Here is a 19,426-nt window from a genome sequence, read left to right on the forward strand (position 1 = left end):
CTCTCTCTCTCTCTTTCTTTCTCTCTTTCTTTCTTTCTTCTTTCTTTTTTCCTTCCTTCCTTCCTTCTTCTTTTCTTTTCTTTTCTTTTTTCTTTTCTTTTCTTTCTTTCTTGATGGAGTTTTGCTCCTGTTACCCAGGCTGGAGTGTAATGGTGTGATCTCAGCTCACTGCAACCTCCACTTCCTGGGTTCAAGCGATTCTCCTGCCTCAGCCTCCCAAGTAGCTAGGATTAAAGGTACCTGCCACCACACTTGGCTATTTTTTTGTATTTTTAGTAGAGACAGGGTTTCATTACATTGGCCAGGCCAGTTATCTTTTTTAGAAAGCTTTCATTGAGCAGCCCCTCCTCTGACCTCAGGTGATCCAGCCGTCTCAGCCTCTCAAAGTGCTGGGATTACAGGCATGAGCCACTGCGCCTGGCCCCCGTCCACTCCTATTCCTGGTTCCAGTGCAGGTGATCAGTTGCCCCCTACTCTGGCCATGAGGATGACCTGTAACCTGCCGGGATAGTGAGGGCAATTCCCTGGCACTCATGGTATTTGTATGGATGAGTGAGCAGCTTGTTGAGTGACAGGGCTTGTGATGGAAGCCCAGAGAATGGGATCAAGGGAGTGGGAGATGGTAAGAAAACAAATCAGAACCAACACACAGGGAGAAACAGAGGCCAGAGAGCTCAGTGGAATAGTCAGGCATGGACTCTCAGGTCCTAGTATCCCTGTTCTTGCTCTTCTGTTCTGTTTGAGTGGATACAGTCACTATTTTCCTACCATAGCTTAAGTTGTGCTTTGGGCTTTTCTCCATTTCTGAGCATCCTCTCATTCACCATGACCTGGGGAGAAAGTTCTGGCTCATTAGCACGGCAAAGACCTCTGACTTCCCCTTTGCTCTCTTGTCCTTCCACACCACCTGTTTATGCGTTATATTCCAGGAAGGAAAACAAGCATGTGATGGTTTTCTGAACATATCTGCACATTTGGAAAGGCTTCCTCCCCGACCGATTGGGGCCCTTCCTGCACACCACCCCCACCAGCTGCTGGGGAGATCTGGGCCCTTTCTTCTGTTGGAAAATGGTATTTTTTTCTTCAAATCCCAGGCCAGATTTCTTTTTTAAAAAGCTTTCATTGACCAGCCCCTCCCCTGCAATCTCTCAGACAAAATTAATTATCCATACTCTGTGTCATCTCGGTGACATGCGCATCCTTCTTTCTTGTAGTTCTGACACTCTGGGTTCCTTTATTTGCTCAGCTGCCTGATTTCCTTATGAGAATGTGACTTGTGACTGAGCATGATCTTTGGCACATAGTAGGTGCTGGGCAAATGCCTACTGACTTGAGAATTTAAGTGAAAAAGAAGGTAATGAGGGAGCCTTGGGATGATCCCACAGAGGTGTGTTGTTTCTAGTGATCACTACTTCTTTTTCAAAGTGTCCCAAACCCAGTGTCTAAGAACACATTCCACATTTGTCTGGGGATCAGAGTCAACTTCACTGCTCTGTAGTTTCCATAATCTGCTCTTGTGAAAACCAGGTCATGGTCAATCTCCCGATGCCCATCCACTGGGACTGCTCAGTAACCAAAGGCAGCTGTCCACCCCCAGATTCATATGTTGAGGCCCAAAGCCCCAGTACCTCAAAATGTCGTGGTTTTGGAAATAGAGTTTTTAAAGAGGCAGTTAGGTTAAAATGGGGTTGTTAGGGTGGGCCCTACTCCACTCCGATTGCATAAAGTGGAGAACAGGATACAGACACACCCAGAGGGACGACCCCATGAGGACACAGGGAGAAGTCACTGCCTACAAGCTAAGGAGAGAGGTGTCAGGAGAAACCAACTCTTCAGACACCTTGATCTCCTGGCTTCCTGTTTCAGTAGCTCTGCCTGTGGTATTTCATTACGGCAGCCCGAGCAAATGAATACAGAAGCTGTGTGATTCAGCCCCGATTTTGGGGTTCTGGGCAGCTGCTTAATCAGCCTAGATGTGTAGGCTTCTTTTAGAAGTTCAGCTTCTTATCAAACCCTCACCTATTCTGGGCATTCAGTCCTTCTGGAGATATTTTTGTGTTATGTCCAGTTTGGCAACAGCCATGGCTAACTTTGGTGGGCACCTGCTATATGCAGGCTGTGTGCTGAGTGCACAGTATTGGTTAAGACATTAATAAAGTCATCACCAAACACTGTGACACGGACACTGCTATTGGCTCCAGTGTAAAGCGGAGGAAAATGAGATTCAGATATAGTAAGTGGCTTATTGTAGGTTATAGTAAGCAGCAGAATGCAGATCCAAACCAGGGTTGTCTATTCATGACCTCACTGGATTGCAAATATCAAAAGCCAGCCCAAAAGCAAGCTGGTATTGATGAATTCTATGTTTTTGCTCTGTCATCTGTTAACATCCATGTACCCTTCATCTGTTTATGTGCTCCTCATGCATTTATCAAGTGTTCCCTATATGCCAGCACCAGCCTAGCCTGCCATTGCTGGATTTTCTTCCTCACCCACCATGGTTATACCCAGCAATCCCTTTACTGGGTATATACCCAAAGGATTATAAATCATTCTATTATAAAGACATATGCACACATATGTTTATTGCAGCCCTGTTCACAATAGCAAAGACTTGGAACCAACCCAGATGCCCATCAATGATAGACTGGATAAAGAAAATGTGGCACATATACACCATGGAATACTATGCAGCCATAAAGAAGGATGAGCCATGTTCTTTGCAGGGACATGGATGAAGCAGAAAACCATCATTCTCAGCAAACCAGCACAAGAACAGAAAACCAAACACCACATGTTCTCATTCATAAGTGGGAGCTGAACAATGAGAACACATGAACACAGGGAGGAGAATATCACACACAAGGGCCTGTCAGGAGATGGGGGGCTAGGGGAGGGATAACATTAGGAGAAATGCCTAATGTAGATGACTGGTTGATGGGTGTAGCAAGCCACCATGGCATGTGTATACCTATGTAGCAAATCTGCACATTCTGCACATTTACCCAGAACGTAAAGCACCAAAATAAAAAAAGAAAAATAATAGTAGTCATCCTCATTGCTTTCTGCAGCCTTGGTTCCTTCTGTGCTTGTCCTTTAGATGTAACTTTTGAGAGCATGCCGCAGTTGTGGAGTTTTCTTGAAGTACCACACTGGTTTTGTACATGTCCTCTACCTTCCGGGTATGGATCTTTCGAGCTGTGTTCATCTGAGAGGCTCTGGGCGGGGGCCGTGCTCGTTTTGTCCTGCTTCATGCCACTTTCACTCGAGTGGGGCTAATCTGTGGTTGCATTATCCCAACTTCTTCATCTCCTCTGAGCCTTTTCTTTGGGCATCTTTGGCAGTGGGCTCAGGCCCGCCTTTTCTCTGTGCTTTTACTGGTGCCTCCACTCTCCAGCCCTCTTGGGACCGCACCTGGGATCATTTACACCTGCCCATCTCTCCTTAACCAGGAAGAGCTTCCAAGGCCCAATGACTCTGGCTTCTCAGTGACCGTGGCACCCAAGTCCCTGGCCTGCCCCATTCTGGCCCTGACAAATTCTTGCTGGAACTATTAGCAAGTCGTTTTCATATCCAAATTCTGCCTAAATGGACCCGCCCCATGAAGTTTTCTTCGATGCCCCATTTTAATGGTTCTTGGATGTATTTCATAATACACCTGAGCTGTGTGGCACATCTTCATTAGCAGAAGTTGGGCAGCACAGGCTACCTAGGCATTGAGAAGGGAAGAGATCATTAGCTGGTCCTTGCCACAGCTGTCAGCAGGTGACTCTAGCAGGGACCCAGTAGGGTTTCTCCCCAAAATGGAGAATCGTTGCCCCAGGCTGGTCTTGATCCTTTCTTCTTAAATACCCAGATAAATTTTTTTCAGCCATTGTCTTACAAGAATTATCATTTTAGACCCTCAGTTGTAGTTATCTATATTTGTGACTTAATTCCACTACATGAAAACACAACAGGTAAATCAAAATGCTGTGCTGAGAAGCTGACAATGGAATATTTTAATCTTGTTTTCTATAGCCAAAGAACTGCATGGCCACACCCAGCATTCACTTTCCAAACCAGATCATATTTCAGATATTTCTTCATGAGCTAACTCAAACCGTATACTCAAATCTTGCCTTTTTAAAATTAATTAATTAATTAATTAATTAATTTCTGTTGCTGTTGTTGTCAAGCTGGAACTGAATAAAATTCTAGGCTACTGATGGGTGTGAAGAAAGAGTCAAATATTGTGATCTGGGGACCTGGGCCACCATCAGTGGGGTGATGCTGCTTTGGGAATGAATGGGACACATGTCCAGGGACAGAGGTGGGGCCTCTGCACTCTTGGTTGCTCCCTGGCCTTTACATCGTTCTGTATGGCTTAGTTTGATTCTCTCTGAGAATTTCTAAGTACAATAATAAAGTCCTTTAATTTTGTTTTACTGGGGCTACCCTCTTCCCAGGTTGCCATATATATATAATTACATTGTGTGTGTGCAGTGTATATGGAGAGAGAGAATGTGTAGATACATGAAAGAAAGAATGCCTTAGATATCATTCTGTTTTCTTATTTTGAGTTTTATTGTTTCTATTTCATTTTTACAGAGATAAGTCTTGTTATGTTGACAGGGCTGGTCTTGAACCCCTGGATTTAACCAATCCTCCCACCTCGGACTTCTAAAGTGCACACTGTTCTAAAAGTCCCTGCAGGCTGAGAGGAGGAAGGGGCTGCTTCCATTCCCAGCTAATCTTCCTTAATGAATGTGTATCAACGAAATCAGCTGGAATGTTTATATGCAGAGGGTTTTTAAAGGCAACAATATATTTTATTTAATCTAACAAAATTATCTTTGTAACATGTAACCAATGTTTAGAAATGCATGAGGTATTTTATGGTCTGTTTTTGCACTAAGCCTTTGAAATCCATTTTGGAATTTACACTGACAGCTATCTTAATTTGGACTAGCCACATTTGAAGAGCTCAATAACACTAAACTTTACCTCTTTAAGTTTGTTTTTAAAAAAATATGTTTAACAATTTTTCATTATGTGCACAGGATTTTAGTAACATTGCATTCACTGGCCAATAGCCTAAATTGATAGACAACAAAACAGCTATTTCAGTCTTTGTAGAAAAATATTTTATTTAAAAAACTTGCTTTCTTTGGGGGAAAGAAAGTTTAATCATCTTATGTCCATGTATTTCCGAAAGCCATTTTCTTTTACGTTGATCTCAGAATTACAAACGTGTCTGCTTGTTTTCCTGCTTTTAGGAAGTATGTGACTACTAATTGGTGTGTTTCTCCACATCTGCAGAACTTGCAGGGATATTGGCTTGGTAATGTTACCCCGCGATCCAGGATTTTGGTAAGACTTGGTGGGTTGTATGCTACATTCATTGCATGAATTACATTATCAATTATTCACCATATTCATGGCATCCATATGCACGGAGCTAATGCATTCCTGATGGTTTTTAACTTGGGTTGCAAGACCTTACTGCAAAACAGCGATTCAATAGAAAGCAGCGAGTCCCAATCCTGTAAGCCAAGGTGAATGAGTAGAACCGTGTAGTGACCATAATGGATACATAAAGCACCATCGTTTTCTCTTGGACATTACCTTCCTGATTGTAATCTCCTCCCATCCTTGGAGGAGGTCCGGTGCGATGAGTGGTGCCAGTCTTCCTCTCTCAAGTGTGACCAGACTGGGGAGTGCCACATCTGTGAGCTGCCCTCCCTGTGGCTCTTTAAAGTATGGCTTCTACAGTATCCCTGCCTTGTCTCTCCTCCTGGGTGCCAGAAGCCATGGGGAGATTGTGAGGACCTGGGACAGTCCTGAATATTCCTGGGAAAAAACAAAACCAAACAAGGCGAATTTCTGCTTCTTTGCTGGTTTGCCTCAGAAGAGCCAGACGCATGGAAGGAGAGCTTCTAGCCTTCAGTTCTCTGGCTTCAGAGAGGCCCATTTGTAAGTTATCACCCTTACACTTTAACTGGCTCGCTTTCAAACATTGGCAAGATTCGATTTTCTGATTGTTCCAGGGAGTTTGTGCTGGATGTATGTTACATACCCAAAGCCAAATGCTGGCTGGCTGATGGCACTTTCTGACTCTGGCTGGACAGAACTTGGCATCTCCTTGAAATGAAAATACTGTAGCCAGTTACCTAGCGGCAGGTCCAGCTGCTGACAAGCATCTTCTTATGTAAAAAGGCATACACCTGAACTTTTTCAGTTCATGATTTTCGTTGTCATGCAGAACATCTGGAAATTACTTGTGAATGCAAAAGCATTGAACATAATAGAGAAGAAGGAAGACAGCAAGACACACATCTGACACTCTCAGTCAACTTAAAAGGAAGTTCCGTTTTACGCTCAGAGCTTTCAGATGTGGAAGAGTCTGTAAGTGCTACCCATGAGTCCCCATGGAATTCTATGTGGTGTGTTAACGTGGGGGGCAGTTGAAGGGGCCCAGATGCTGCATGAGAGCCAGCTGCAGAGGTTGGTGTAGGAAGGATCAGGACAGCCTCCTTCATGGAGGGCCGAGGCTGAGGGCAGACAGCTGCAGTTGAAGTGATGACAGAGCTCTTGAGCAAAATCAGGTTTCCTCTGAGCTGAATTATTGCCCAGGCACTCACTAACAACTCTTGGAGTCCCTGGCTAAGCTCCCCTAGGTTCATGAGGGAAATGGGGCTGTGCTCTAGGCTCCAGCCTCCTGGTCTGCTTACTATCTTTCTCAGACCTCTCATGCTCCCTCATTTTTCCTGCCTCCCACAGGTTGTACTGTCTCTGCTGGAAACCCCTTCCCCAACTTGGTCATTTGACCAGCTTCTACTGTCTGAATTCCAACTCATACAGACATTTCGGAAGCTGTCTTCCTTGGCCCCCGTGGCTCCCTCCCCAGCCCAGTGTGAGTTAGGTTACTCAATATATCCTCCTGCAGCATCCGGGCTGATTCCTATCAGAGTTATCGGCAACTTGATTTTCTCTACCTCAGGACAGAGGCTTTTGTAGGCATTTCTACACTATTAGCTCCCATCGTCGTGGTTCACACAGAGAAGGAAATTCATGTCTGTTTCAAGGATGAATGGATGAGTGAATAGCCCTGAGATACTTAATGGATACAAAGTCAAGTTTGATGTGGAAAGTGGATGCTATAACAGGACTGCTGATGTCTGTGTTAGCTGGATGGTAGGGTGACAGCCCAAAGGTTAGGTTCAGGTTGGGGTGTGTGTGTGTGTAAAACGAGGTAATATATTGAATATTACAGTGCGTAGAATCTTTCTCTTACATGCCTGACAAGGAGTAACTGGTGCTCATCAAATAGGAGTTTTTTTTTAATCCAATTGTCCTGATATTAGAGTGTTGGTGTGGACAAAGGACAGGGCCTTAGAAGAAAATTATTTTGGAGAGCTCTCACTCTGGAAAGAAGTCTTACAGGGAGAGCTCTCTGGAAACTGCACATTGAGGTTGTTAGCTCTGTGTATGGGGAAAGATAGCGTAGACACACATCCATGGCTAGTTGTGATGCATCATCATGATGAAAGAACAAGAGTTTTCCAGTCATAGGAACAACATGCAGGCCAAAAGCATTAAGGAGCCCTCCAAGTCACAAATGATGGCTTCTTTCCTTCCAGGAAGAAAACACTCAACCCTGGGTCTGGGGTCTGAACTTTTATAATTTTTGGATTTTTGAGTAACTCAAGGATCTGCTTTCAATCAGCTGGTGGCCCCTAAGAAGACAGCTTAAATTCTATGTTAGTCTTTTTAGAATTTTACTCTCCATCCTGGGAGCATTGGGACCGCACAACTGCTAGTCAGGGCACTGAACCAGCATCTGACACCAGAGTGGGATGTCCCACTGAAGGCAGCAGGAGGTGTGGAGCTGGAGGAGGTGGCTGGTGGAGGTAAGAGTTCAATGGGTAAGTGGAACCCCACCATGCATTATTTTTGTCTGCCTAGCATTCCTGTTTTTAGAGACGCATGCTCCATTATAATGAATTATGTGGTTAGAGTCTAGTGTGGGGTATCTGTCAGGCTTTCAGGCATGATGCTTTGTACCCTGTGGCCACGATGGGGCATATTACCCAAGCTGAGTCAGACCCCTTATTGCCACCTCCCTGGATACAGCTATTGCTGCCGGGTATAGGCTCTTTCCTGAAGCTGAGTCTTGGAATCCTTCTATGGCATTTTCTAGACAAAAGGTTGAAATTTTACTAAGGTTTAATATCTTTCTCTTCCTTTTGGTTCAGGAGCAGAAGAGTGTTGGTTGGGATTGTAGCAGCAACTTTGCTTTCATGTGAGAAAATTTGATTGCAAATAGAGAGGAGGGAAGGAATGTCTGGAAGGGCAGTGTTGAGACCCGCCTCTAGCTCCTAGATACACAAACTCATTTTACAAGACTTCTTTCCAGAGTGAGAGCTCTCACAAACTCAATGATGTGTGTCTTCCTCTCTCTACCTTTCTTGAAGCTTCCATTGTTAAAAGCTTCTTGTAATTCTTTCCAGATATATTGGCATCCATCTATTTATTATACATTCTATTTACACAGAAAGGACCATAATACACAGATTTTCTTTGTGCCTAGATTGTTTTCACTTTATAAAAGATCTTGTAGATTTATCAGTTTCAGCAAATACAGGTTTCTTTTATTTTTTTTAAATATCTTTTTTTTTCCTATTCCACTCTGTAGGTAAAATGATTTATTTAATCAATTCCTCATTGGTGAATATGTTGGTTGCTTAAAGTTTTTATTTATTTTACATTAAGTTCTGGGGTACATGTGCAGAATGTGCAGGTTTGTTACATAGGTATACACACGCCATGGTGGTTTGCTGCATCTGTCACCCCATCCTCTACATTAGGTATTTCTCCTAATGTTATCCCTCTCCTAGTCCCCCCGCCCGTTGTCCCTCCAGTATCACCCTGGCCCCCGATAAACCCTGGTGTGTGATGTTCCTCTCCCTGTGTCCATGTGTTCTCATTGTTCAACACTCACTTATGAGTGAGAACATCTGGTGTTTGGTTTTCTGTTCTTGTGTCAGTTTGCTGAGAATGATGGTTTCCAGCTTTATCCATGTCCCTGCAAAGAACATGAGCTCATCCTTTTTTATGGCTGCATAGTATTCCATGGTGTTTATGTGCCACATTTTCTTTATCCAGTCTATCATTGATGGGCATTTGGGTTGGTTCCAAGTCTTTGCTATTGTGAACAGTGCCACAATAAACATACTTGTGCATGGTGTCCTTACAGTAGAACGATTTATAATCCTTTGGGTATATACCCAGTAATGGGATTGCTGGGTCAAATAGTATTTCTAGTTCTAGGTCCTTGAGGAATTGACACACTGTCTTCCAAATTGGTTGAACTAATTTACACTCTTACCAACAGTGTAAAAGTGTTCCTATCTCTCCACATCCTCTCCAGCATCTGTTGTCTCCAGATTTTTTAATGATCGCCATTCTAACTGGCGTGAGATGGTATCTTAATGTGGTTTTGATTTGCATTTCTCTAATGACCGTGATGATGAGCTTTTTTTCATATGTTTGTTGGCTTCATAAATGTATTCTTTTGAAAAGTGTCTGTTCATATCCTTCACCCACTTTTTGATTTTTTTTCCTTGCAAATTTGTTTAAGTTCTTTGTAGATTCTCGATATTAGCATTTTGTCAGATGCGTAGATTGTAAAAATTTTTTTCCATTCTGTTGGTTGCTGGGTCACTCTAATGATAGTTTCTTTTGCTGTGCAGAAGCTCCTAAGTTTAACTAGATCCCATTTGTCTATTTTGGCTTTTGTTGCCATTGCTTTTAGTATTTTACTCATAAAGTCCTTGTCCATGCCTATTTCCTGAATGGTATTGCCTAGGTTTTCTTCTAGAGTTTTTATGGTTTTAGGTTTTATGTTTAAATCTTTAACCCATCTTGAGTTAATTTTTGTATATCAGCTTTCTGCATATGGTTAGCCAGTTTTCCCAACACCATTTATTAAATAGAGAATCATTTCCCCATTGCTTGTTTTTGTTAGGTTTGTCAAAGATCAGATGGTTGTAGATGTGTGGCATTATTTCTGAGGCCTCTGCTCTGTTCCATTGGTCTATACCTCTGTTTTGGTCCCAATACCATGCTGTTTTAATTGCTGTAGCCTTGTAGTATAGTTTGAAGTCAGGTAGCATGATGCCTCCAGGTTTGTTCTTTTTGCTTAGGATTGTCTTGGCTATGCAGGCTTTTTTTTGGTTCCATATGAAACATAAGGTGGTTTTCCCCAATTCTGTGAAGAAAGTCAATGGTAGCTTGATGGAGATAGCAGTGAATCTATAAATTACTTTGGGCAGCGTGGCCATTTTCACGATATTGATTCTTCCTAACCATGAGCATGGAATGTTTTTCAGTCGGTTTGTGTCCTCTCTAATTTCCTTGAGCAGTGGCTTGTAGTTCTCCTTGAAGAGGTCCTTCACATCCCTTGTAAATTGTATTCCTGGGTATTTTATTCTCTTTGTAGCAATTGTGAATGGGATTTCACTCCTGATTTGGCTCTCTGTTTGTCTGTTATTGGTGTATAGGAATGCTTGTGATTTTTGCACATGGATTTTGTATCCTGAGACTTTGCTGAAGTTGCTTATTAGCCTAAGGAGATTCTAGGCTGAAAGATGAGGTCTAAACATGCAATCACGTCATCTGCAAATAGAGACAATTTGACTTCCTCTTTTCCTGACTGAATACTCTTTATTTCTTTCTCTTGCCTGATTGCCCTGGCCAGAACTTCCAATACTATGTTGAACAGGAGTGGTGAGAGAGGGCACCCTTATCTAGTGGCAGATTTCAAAGGAATGCTTCCAGTTTTTGTTCATTATTGGGTTTGTCATAAATAGTTCTTGTTATTTTGAGATATGTTTCATCAATACCTAGTTTATTGAGAGTTTTTGGCATAAAGCGCTGTTGGATTTTGTCGAAGGCCTTCTTTGCATCTATTGAGATAATCATGTGGTTTTTGTCCCTGGTTCTGTTTATGTGATGGATTATGTTTATTGATTTGCGTATGTTGAACCAGCTTTGCATCCCAGGGATAAAGCCAACTTGGTTGTGACGAACAAGCTTTTTGATGTGCTGTTGGATTCAGTTTGCCAGTATTTTATTGAGGATTTTCGCATCGATGTTCATCATGGATATTGGTCTGAAATTTTCTTTTTTAGTTGTGTCCCTGCCAGGTTTTGGTATCAGGATGATTTTGGTTTCATAAAATGAGTTAGGGGGATTCCCTGTTTTTCTATTTTTTGGAATAGTTTCAGAAGGAATGCTACCTCTGGTAGAATTTGGCTGTGAACCTGTCTGGTCCTGGACTTTTTTTGGCTGGTAGACTAATAATTGTTGCCTCAACTTCAGACCTTGTTATTGGTCTGTTCAGGAATTTGACTTCTTTCTGGTTTAGTCTTGGAGTGTGTAAGTGTCCAGGAATTTATCAATTTCTTCTACATTATCTGGTTTATTTTCATAGAGGTGTTTATAGTATCCTCTGATGGTAGTTTGCATTTCTGTGGGATCAGTGGACGCAATAAAAAAATAATTTTTTATTGCGTCTATTTGATTCTTCTCTCTCTTCTTCTTCATTAGTCTGGCTAGCAGTCTATCTATTTTGTTGATCTTTTCAAACAACCAGCTCCTGGATTCATTGATTTTTTTAAAGGGTTTTTTTGTGTCTCTATCTCCTTCCTTCAGTTCTGCTCTGATCTTAGTTCTTTCTTGTCTTCTGCTAGATTTTGAATTTGTTTGTTCTTGCTCCTCTAGTTCTTTTAATTGTGACATTAGGGTGTCGATTTTAGATCCTTCCTTCTTTCTCTTGTGGGTATTTAGTGCTATATATTTCCTTCTACACACTACTTTGAATGTGTCCCAGAGATTCTGATACATGTGTCTTCGTTCTCATTGGTTTCAAAGAACACCTTTATTTCTGCCTTCATTTCATTATTTATCCAGTAGTCATTCAGGAGCAGGTTGTTCAGTTTCCATGTAGTTGTTTGGTTTTGAGTGAATTTCTTAATCATGAGTTCTAATTTGATTGCACTGTGGTCTAAGAGACTGTTATGATTTTCTTCTTTTGAATTTGCTGAGGAGTGATTTACTTCCAATTAAAATTGGACTGTTAGACTTTGCTCACTAATTTGTATAAGTTCTATAAATAAAGAAAATAAGTGTGGTGTGGTGCTGAGAAGAACTCATGTTCTGTGGATTTGGGGCGGAGAGTTCTGTAGATGTCTATTAGGTCCGCTTGGTCCAGATCTGAGTTCAAGTCCTGGATATCCTTGTTAATTTTCTGTCTTGTTGATTTGTCTAATATTGACAGCAGAGTGATAAGGTCTCTCACTATTATTGCATGGGAGTCTAAGTTTCTTTTTAGGTTTTTAAGAACTTGCTTTATGTATATAGGTGCCCCTGTATTGGGTACATATATATTTAGGATAGTTAGCGCTTCTTGCTGCATTGATCCCTTTATCATTATGTAACATGATCCTTTGTCTCTTTTGGTCTTTGTTGGTTTAAAGTTTGTTTTGTCAGAGACTAGGATTGCAACCTGCTTGTTTTTTTGCTTTCCATTTGCTTGGTAAATCTTTCTCCATTCCTTTATTATATAGGCATTATAAGCTACATTCCAATGACTAGTCTTATAAATATAGTTTGATCAAGGTTTAGGACAACATTCTTGGTATAAATTTCAAGTAGCTTATACCTTAAAAATTTTTTTGAATGTTATTATTAAATTTTGCCCCAGAAAGTTTGCACCAGTTTATACTCCCACTGATGGAGTGTCGGAACACCCATTTTCTCACCCTCTTGCCAGCACTGAGCAGCAGTTACTTTTCCTTCCTTATGGAAGAATAATGATTTGATTTCTTCATTTCATATGTTTACTGGCCATTTGTATGATCTCTTTATGAAATTCTTTTTTTTTTGAGACGGAGTTTCGCTCTTGTTACCCAGGCTGGAGTGCAATGGCGCGATCTCGGCTCACCGCAACCTCCGCCTCCTGGGTTCAAGCAATTCTCCTGCCTCAGCCTCCTGAGTAGCTGGGATTACAGGCATGTGCCACCATGCCCAGCTAATGTTTTGTAGTTTTAGTAGAGACGGGGTTTCACCATGTTGACCAGGATGGTCTCGATCTCTTGACCTCGTGATCCACCCGCCTCGGCCTCCCAAAGTGCTGGGATTACAAGCGTGAGCCACCGTGCCCGGCCTGAAATTCTTATTCATACTATTTGATCATTTTAAAATTGGACTGTTAGACTTTGCTTACTAATTTATATAAGTTCTAGAAATAAAGAAAATAAACTATGTTTAAGCATGTACTTTTAAACACTTTTCAGTGACTTTTTTTAAAAATAGAATTTTACATTTCTGTGTGTCCATCTTTACTTCATGACTTCTGACCTTTGGGTTATGCCTAGATGACCAATTTATTTACTCATATTTTCTTTTAGAATGTTTATGATTTTTTTCCTATTTAAATGTTTTATATATCTGCAATTTTAGTTTTGGGATAAGAAAAGAGATGGAAACTCTGTTTTATTATTTTCCAAACAGCCGATTTTTATATTATCCTTTATTCATAACTCCTCTGTTTCCTGTTGATTTGAAATGTCACTTTAATTATGAACTAAATTTCAATAGGAAATTGTTTTTATTTATAGGTTTCTAATTTTGTTTTATTTATGTATTGCTTTTCCAATGTAATGGGCTGACTAGTGGCTTCCAAAAGAGATGCCCTTTCAGAGTCTCAGAATACGACTTCACTTAGAATAGGAGACTTTGCAGATGATTCTGGAAAGAGATCATTTTTGATCAGGGTAGGCCCTACATTCAATGACAGGTGCTCTTGTGAGAGATGGAAAAGGAAAAGATACAGGGAGGGACTCAGAAGGAAGCCAGGGGAAGACGGACAGAGAGACTGAAGCGATGCAGCCGTAAGCCCAGAAATGCTGGCAGCCACCAGAAGCTGGAAGGGGCAGGGAAGCTTCTGCTCTTTGGGTTTCAGAGGGAGTGTGTTGACACCTTCAGTTTGTACTTCTGTGCTCTAGAGCAGTCAGAGAGTACAACGCGGTTATATTAAGCCACCAAGTTTGTGGTAATTGGTTGCAATGTACTAGGGAACCAGCATGAAACGTTCCTAATTATTTGAAAGTCAGGTGTTTTAACATCTGACAGTGCTAGTTGTCCGTCATCATGCTTGGCTTGCAAATGTTTTGATACACTCAGAAGTAAACCCAAGACGAGTCTGTCTAGAGCAGCCAGCGTTGAGGACCTAGGCTGTGTCTGTGGGAGAGACCGTTTGCTTAGTAGAATTCCACGCCAAACGAATGAGAAGAAGACCTTTGACACTGTGTACTTAACTTAGTTTCATGATGACACGACACTTTAAAATCAGGGTACAGATAGATCTATCTCAGCTGTTGTTCTTCGTCTTGGGAGATATCCCTTCTCCCCAGCATCTGGCTTAAATCAACTCATGGAAATAATTATGAAAATCAATAAAGCACAAATAATAGACATGCTTCTTATTGACTGCATCTTAAATTATTTTCTATTTAAAGGAAAGAGGGGGCGGTCTTTGCTTTTTAAATTTTTTGATAAAGAAAAACCTTATTTACCGGCATATCGAGGAAAATAACAGCCTATGAGATAAGCTTTGTCTTTCAAGTTAACAGGTGAAGCGAGCATTCTATGAGCTCAAGAGAGCAGTGAATCTAGCAGGGAACGATTCTGATAGAGCCCGTCACCATAATTAGGTTCCCGCTTGTCGGCCTGTAGTTCTCTGTTGGAAAGGAAATGGTTAATGCTCTGGTTTCCCACCATGCTCTCACTTACCGTGGACAAATCTAAAAATGCTCCCATCTTGTTCACTTTAAATGCAGCTTTGCCCTTCCAGGCAAAGCCCTCATTCACAAGATAGTGGCCAAGTGGGTAATTCCTGGCTTAGGCCTTGAACAGATGTGGCCTTTGAATTGGATGGCATGTAATTATAGCAGGGGCAGCCAGACAATTGGGGATTAGAGGGATGTTGTTTAATCTTCTGCCATGTGTTCCCACTTAGCCTCTCCTCTCTCTTGCCACACCCGTGCACAGGAAGCATCTCCCAGCTGCTCCCGAGACTCAGCCTCTGTGGAGGTTGGCGCCCTCCTAGCATGGCTGGAACTTCCTGGCAAACCCTACATTTCAATGCTTTACAGTTTAGAAACATATGACCTATTGCCTTTCAGTATTCAAATGGTTCCTATTTACCCTACTCCTGATTGCTTGTATTTTTATGTCCATAAATCTGTTGCTCTAATCAGCATGGTCACAATCCAGTTGCACTGGAATGGACGATGGTTCTGCCTTCGCAAGAGTGAGTCTCACATCGTATGAAACCATGTCTTGTCCACATGCTTCATGTGTGTCCTAATGGACATGAAGTGGGTTGATGGGGATTAGAAGGTTTTCAGAGCCAGACGCAAGTCCTGTTTTTTAGGCTGAGGACATTGGAGGTACCCCATTTCATGATGCTCCTGCCAGGACAAAAGCTGTGACGAAGCACACAAACTGCTAGGCACAAAATGTTCTGTGGTGGTCAGCATTTGATAAGCAGCTGTCTGTGTCGGTTTAGGCTGGCAGTATCTTAATATGATTGCACTTACGTTTTGAAATGTTAAGCATTTAATTCCTTCTTGAAGGTTAGTTTCTATTTCAGAAAACTTCTATGTCACGTCACTTCAGTTTTTCCTTCTTTATTCTTATTAAAGTTACATGGTTGCTGATCATATCTTTGTTTCCCATCTGTCTTATTCTGTTTAGGCTACTATTAAAAATAACACACCTGTAATCTCAGCATTTTGGGAGGCCAAGGCAGGTGGATTGCCTGAGCTCAGGAGTTCGAGACCAGCCTGGCCAACATGACAAAACCCTGTCTCTACTAAAAATACAAAAAATTTGTCAGGCATGCTGGTGCACGCTTGTAATCCCAGCTACTCAGCAGGCTGAGGCAGGAGAATCGCTTGAACCAGGGAGGCGGAGGTTGCAGTGAGCCAAGATTGCGCCATTGCATTCCAGCCCTGGTGACAGAGTAAGACTCCGTCTGTCACAAAAAAAAACCAAACAAATAAAAAACACAGACCAGGCATGGTGGCTCATGACTGTAATCCCAGTACTTTGGAAGGCTGAGGTGGGCGGATCACTTGAAGTCAGGAACTCGAGACAAGCCTGGCCAACATGGCAAAACTCCATCCCTACCAAAAAATACAAAATTTAGCCGGGAATCGTGGTGCATGCCTATAAACCCAGCTACTCGGGAGGCTGAGGCAGGAGAATCACTTGAACCTGGGAAGCAAAGGTTGCAGTGAGTCGAGATTGCACCACTGGACTCCAGCCTGGTTGACAGAGTGAGACTGTCTCAAAAACAAACACTCCGATCCATGTGGAGTACTTGCTCTCGGGAGGAGCAATGATCTTGATCTTCATTGTGCTGGGTACCAGTGTGGTGATCTCCTTCTGCATCCTTTCGGTGATATCGGGGTACATGGTGATACCGCCAGACAGCACTGTGTTGGCGTACAGGCCTTTGCAGATGTCCATGTCGCATTTCATGATGGAGTTGAAGGTAGTTTCATGGATGCCACAAGATTCCATGCCCAGGAAGGAAGGCTGGAAGAGCGCCTCAAGGCAACAGCAACTCTTGTTGCCAATGGTGGTGGCCTGCCCATTGGGCAGCTCATAGCTCTTTTCCAGGGAGGAGCTGGAGGCCACCTTGGCCATCTCCTGCTTGAAGCCCAGGGTGATGTGGCGCAGCTTCTCTTTGATGTCACGCACAATTTCCTGCTCAGCTGTGGTGGTGGATCTGTGCTGGGGGAGGATCTTCATGAGGTAGTCAGTCAGGTCCCGGCCAGCCAGGTCCAGATGCAGGATGGCGTGGGGGAGGGCCTACCCCTCATAGATGGGCACAGTGTGGGTGACCCCATCACTGGAGTCCATCACGATGCCAGTGGTAGGGCCAGAGGCGTACAGGGACAGCATGGCTTGGATGGCCACGTACATGGCTGGGGTGTTGAAGGTCTCAAAAATGATCTGGATCATCTTCTTGCGGTTGGCCTTGGGGTTCAGGGAGGCCTCAGTAAGCAGCACGGGATGCTCCTCAGGACCCACACACAGCTCTGTGTAGAAAGCGTGGAAGCGTGGTGCCAGATCTCCATGTCGTCCCAGTTGGTGACAATGGGGTCACCAAAGTACTCAATGGGGTACTTCAGGGTCAGGATGCCTCTCTTGCTCTGGGCCTTGTCACCCACATGGGAGTCCTTCTGACCCATACCCACCATCACGCCCGGGTGCCTGGGGCACCCCACGATGGAGGGGAAGACAGCGCACGGGGAGCATCTTCACCAGTGACGCAGGCCTTGCACATGCCGGAGCCATTGTTGACAGTGAGTGTGGCAATACCATCATCCATGGTGAGCTGGCGGTGGGTGTGGATGGGCGGCAGAGCAGCGAGGGCAAGGCTCTGTGCTAGCGGGTGGACGAGGTCTCCGGGGTCCATATTGCTCTTATTACAATAGTTTTATCAAGTTAAGTCCACCTTGAGCCTTATCCTTAGTCTTCATTTTCAAAATCAGTTTAGTCACTTGTGGTTTTTTTTATAAGTAATTTTAGAATTATTATGTTGAATTCATTTAGCAATCATCTGGAATATTGATTAAGCTTGCATTAAATATTCAGATTAATTTAGAGATAATTGGTATACCTACAATACTAAACTGGTTAATTGGTATACCTACTATATCAAGGAGCCTATATTATGCTAATTTACACAACGATCATGGCATAAATTTCCATTTATTCATATTACTAATATCTACTAATTACTTAAACATTTCCATAAAAGTATCATGCATTCCCTCTTAGGCTAATTTTTTTTTTTTAAACATGGGTTTTGGTCGTAACAACATTTAATTGGGGATGCATTCTTCTGAGAGGCTTTCTGTCAGATTCACAAATGCCTGTAGAAACATGTCCCTCTTGGCCAGAGTCGGCTGGTTCTGGCTCCATCATCGACCCCATTCTCAGACGGAGCTCTTCAGAACATTTAAAAAGCTCCCATCATTTACAATAAATTAACTGCACCCCAGGGATATGATTTAAGACATGAACTCTGCCTGAGTAGAAAACGTTCAGCCCATTTCAACCCCAATAAGCCTTCCACATCATTTACACCACAGGGAGCTCTGGGACCTTCGTTTTGCTTATGAAAATAACATGCATTAAGAAACGAGGACACTGGAAATGAGTCGTCTTTGGAGAAAGACTCAGGACTCTTTGAACTCCTCCACCAGCACAGTTTTTCTTTGGTGTAGTTTTACCAAAGAACTTGTGCCACGAAGAATCCAGCTTAGGATCACCTGAGGCCAGTATGGATTTTGTTTTGAAGTCTTGTGTTTGAATCGTAGAATTTTATTCAAAATTTGAATTCTCCAAAACCTGCGTTTACAATTTTTTTTTTTTCCTAGGCGTAATGTGTTGGGAAGTAAAACGGAGTCTTTAGGTGGTTGTTGCTACATTCAGTCTACAGCTTTGCATGACTCAGGCACATGCCCAGGGTGCTCTCTGAAGACAATACACTATTTTATAAATTACATTTTGCTTGGGGATTGTTAGGGGCTGAATCGTCCTCTCCCCTTCCTGGTCCCCAATTCACCATATGTTGAAGTCCTGGCCTCCAGTACCTCTGATGTGACTGTATTTGGAGGTAGCGTCTTTTAATAGGTAACTGAGTAAAACTGAGGCCATTAGAGTAGGCCTTAACCCAATCTACTGGAATCCTTATAAGAAAAGATCAGGACACAGAGGGATGTCCCTGTGTGTCCTGATGGCCCAGGGAGACGATGGCCATTGACAAGCCTAGGAGGAGGGCTCAGGAGAAACAACCTGCCGACCCCTTGATCTTGGGCCTCCAGCCTCCAGAACACGGAGACAGCCAGTGTCTGCTATGTAAGCCCCCCTGCTCCTTGGTCATTTGTTACAGCAGCCGAAGCAAAATAACACAGGGATGGACCCATAGTATTGTTAAAAGGATATTTTCCTTTAGGAGGTCAAGGTGGGCAGATCATTTGAGGATAGGAGTTCAAGACCAGCTTGAGAAACATAGTGAAACCCTATCTCTACTAAAACACAAATATTAGCCAGCTGTGGTGGTGGGTGCCTAAAATCCCAGCTACTTAGGAGGCTGAGGTAGGAGAATCTCACTTGAACCCGGGAGGCAGAGGTTGCAGTGAGCCGAGATAGTGCTATTGCACTGCAGCCTGGGTGACAGAGCAAGACTCTCTCTCAAAAGGAAAAAAAAAAGATATTTTTAAAGAATCTCCCTAGAGGACCTTGTAGTTTTCCATCTTTCTTTGGCCCTTCCACAAATTATTGGTTTCTGTTTTTTTTT

The 19,426-nt window shown here is 42.8% G+C and overlaps 1 pseudogene; it reads right to left on the reverse strand.

Annotated features, from left to right (window-relative positions):
• Positions 1-5,991: 5,991 nt before the first annotated feature.
• LOC108311159 lies at positions 5,992-17,452 on the reverse strand (annotated as a pseudogene).
• Positions 17,453-19,426: the final 1,974 nt, after the last annotated feature.

This window comes from Cebus imitator, unplaced genomic scaffold (assembly GCF_001604975.1).
Source record: "Cebus imitator isolate Cc_AM_T3 unplaced genomic scaffold, Cebus_imitator-1.0 Scaffold112, whole genome shotgun sequence".
Lineage (NCBI taxonomy): Eukaryota > Metazoa > Chordata > Mammalia > Primates > Cebidae > Cebus > Cebus imitator.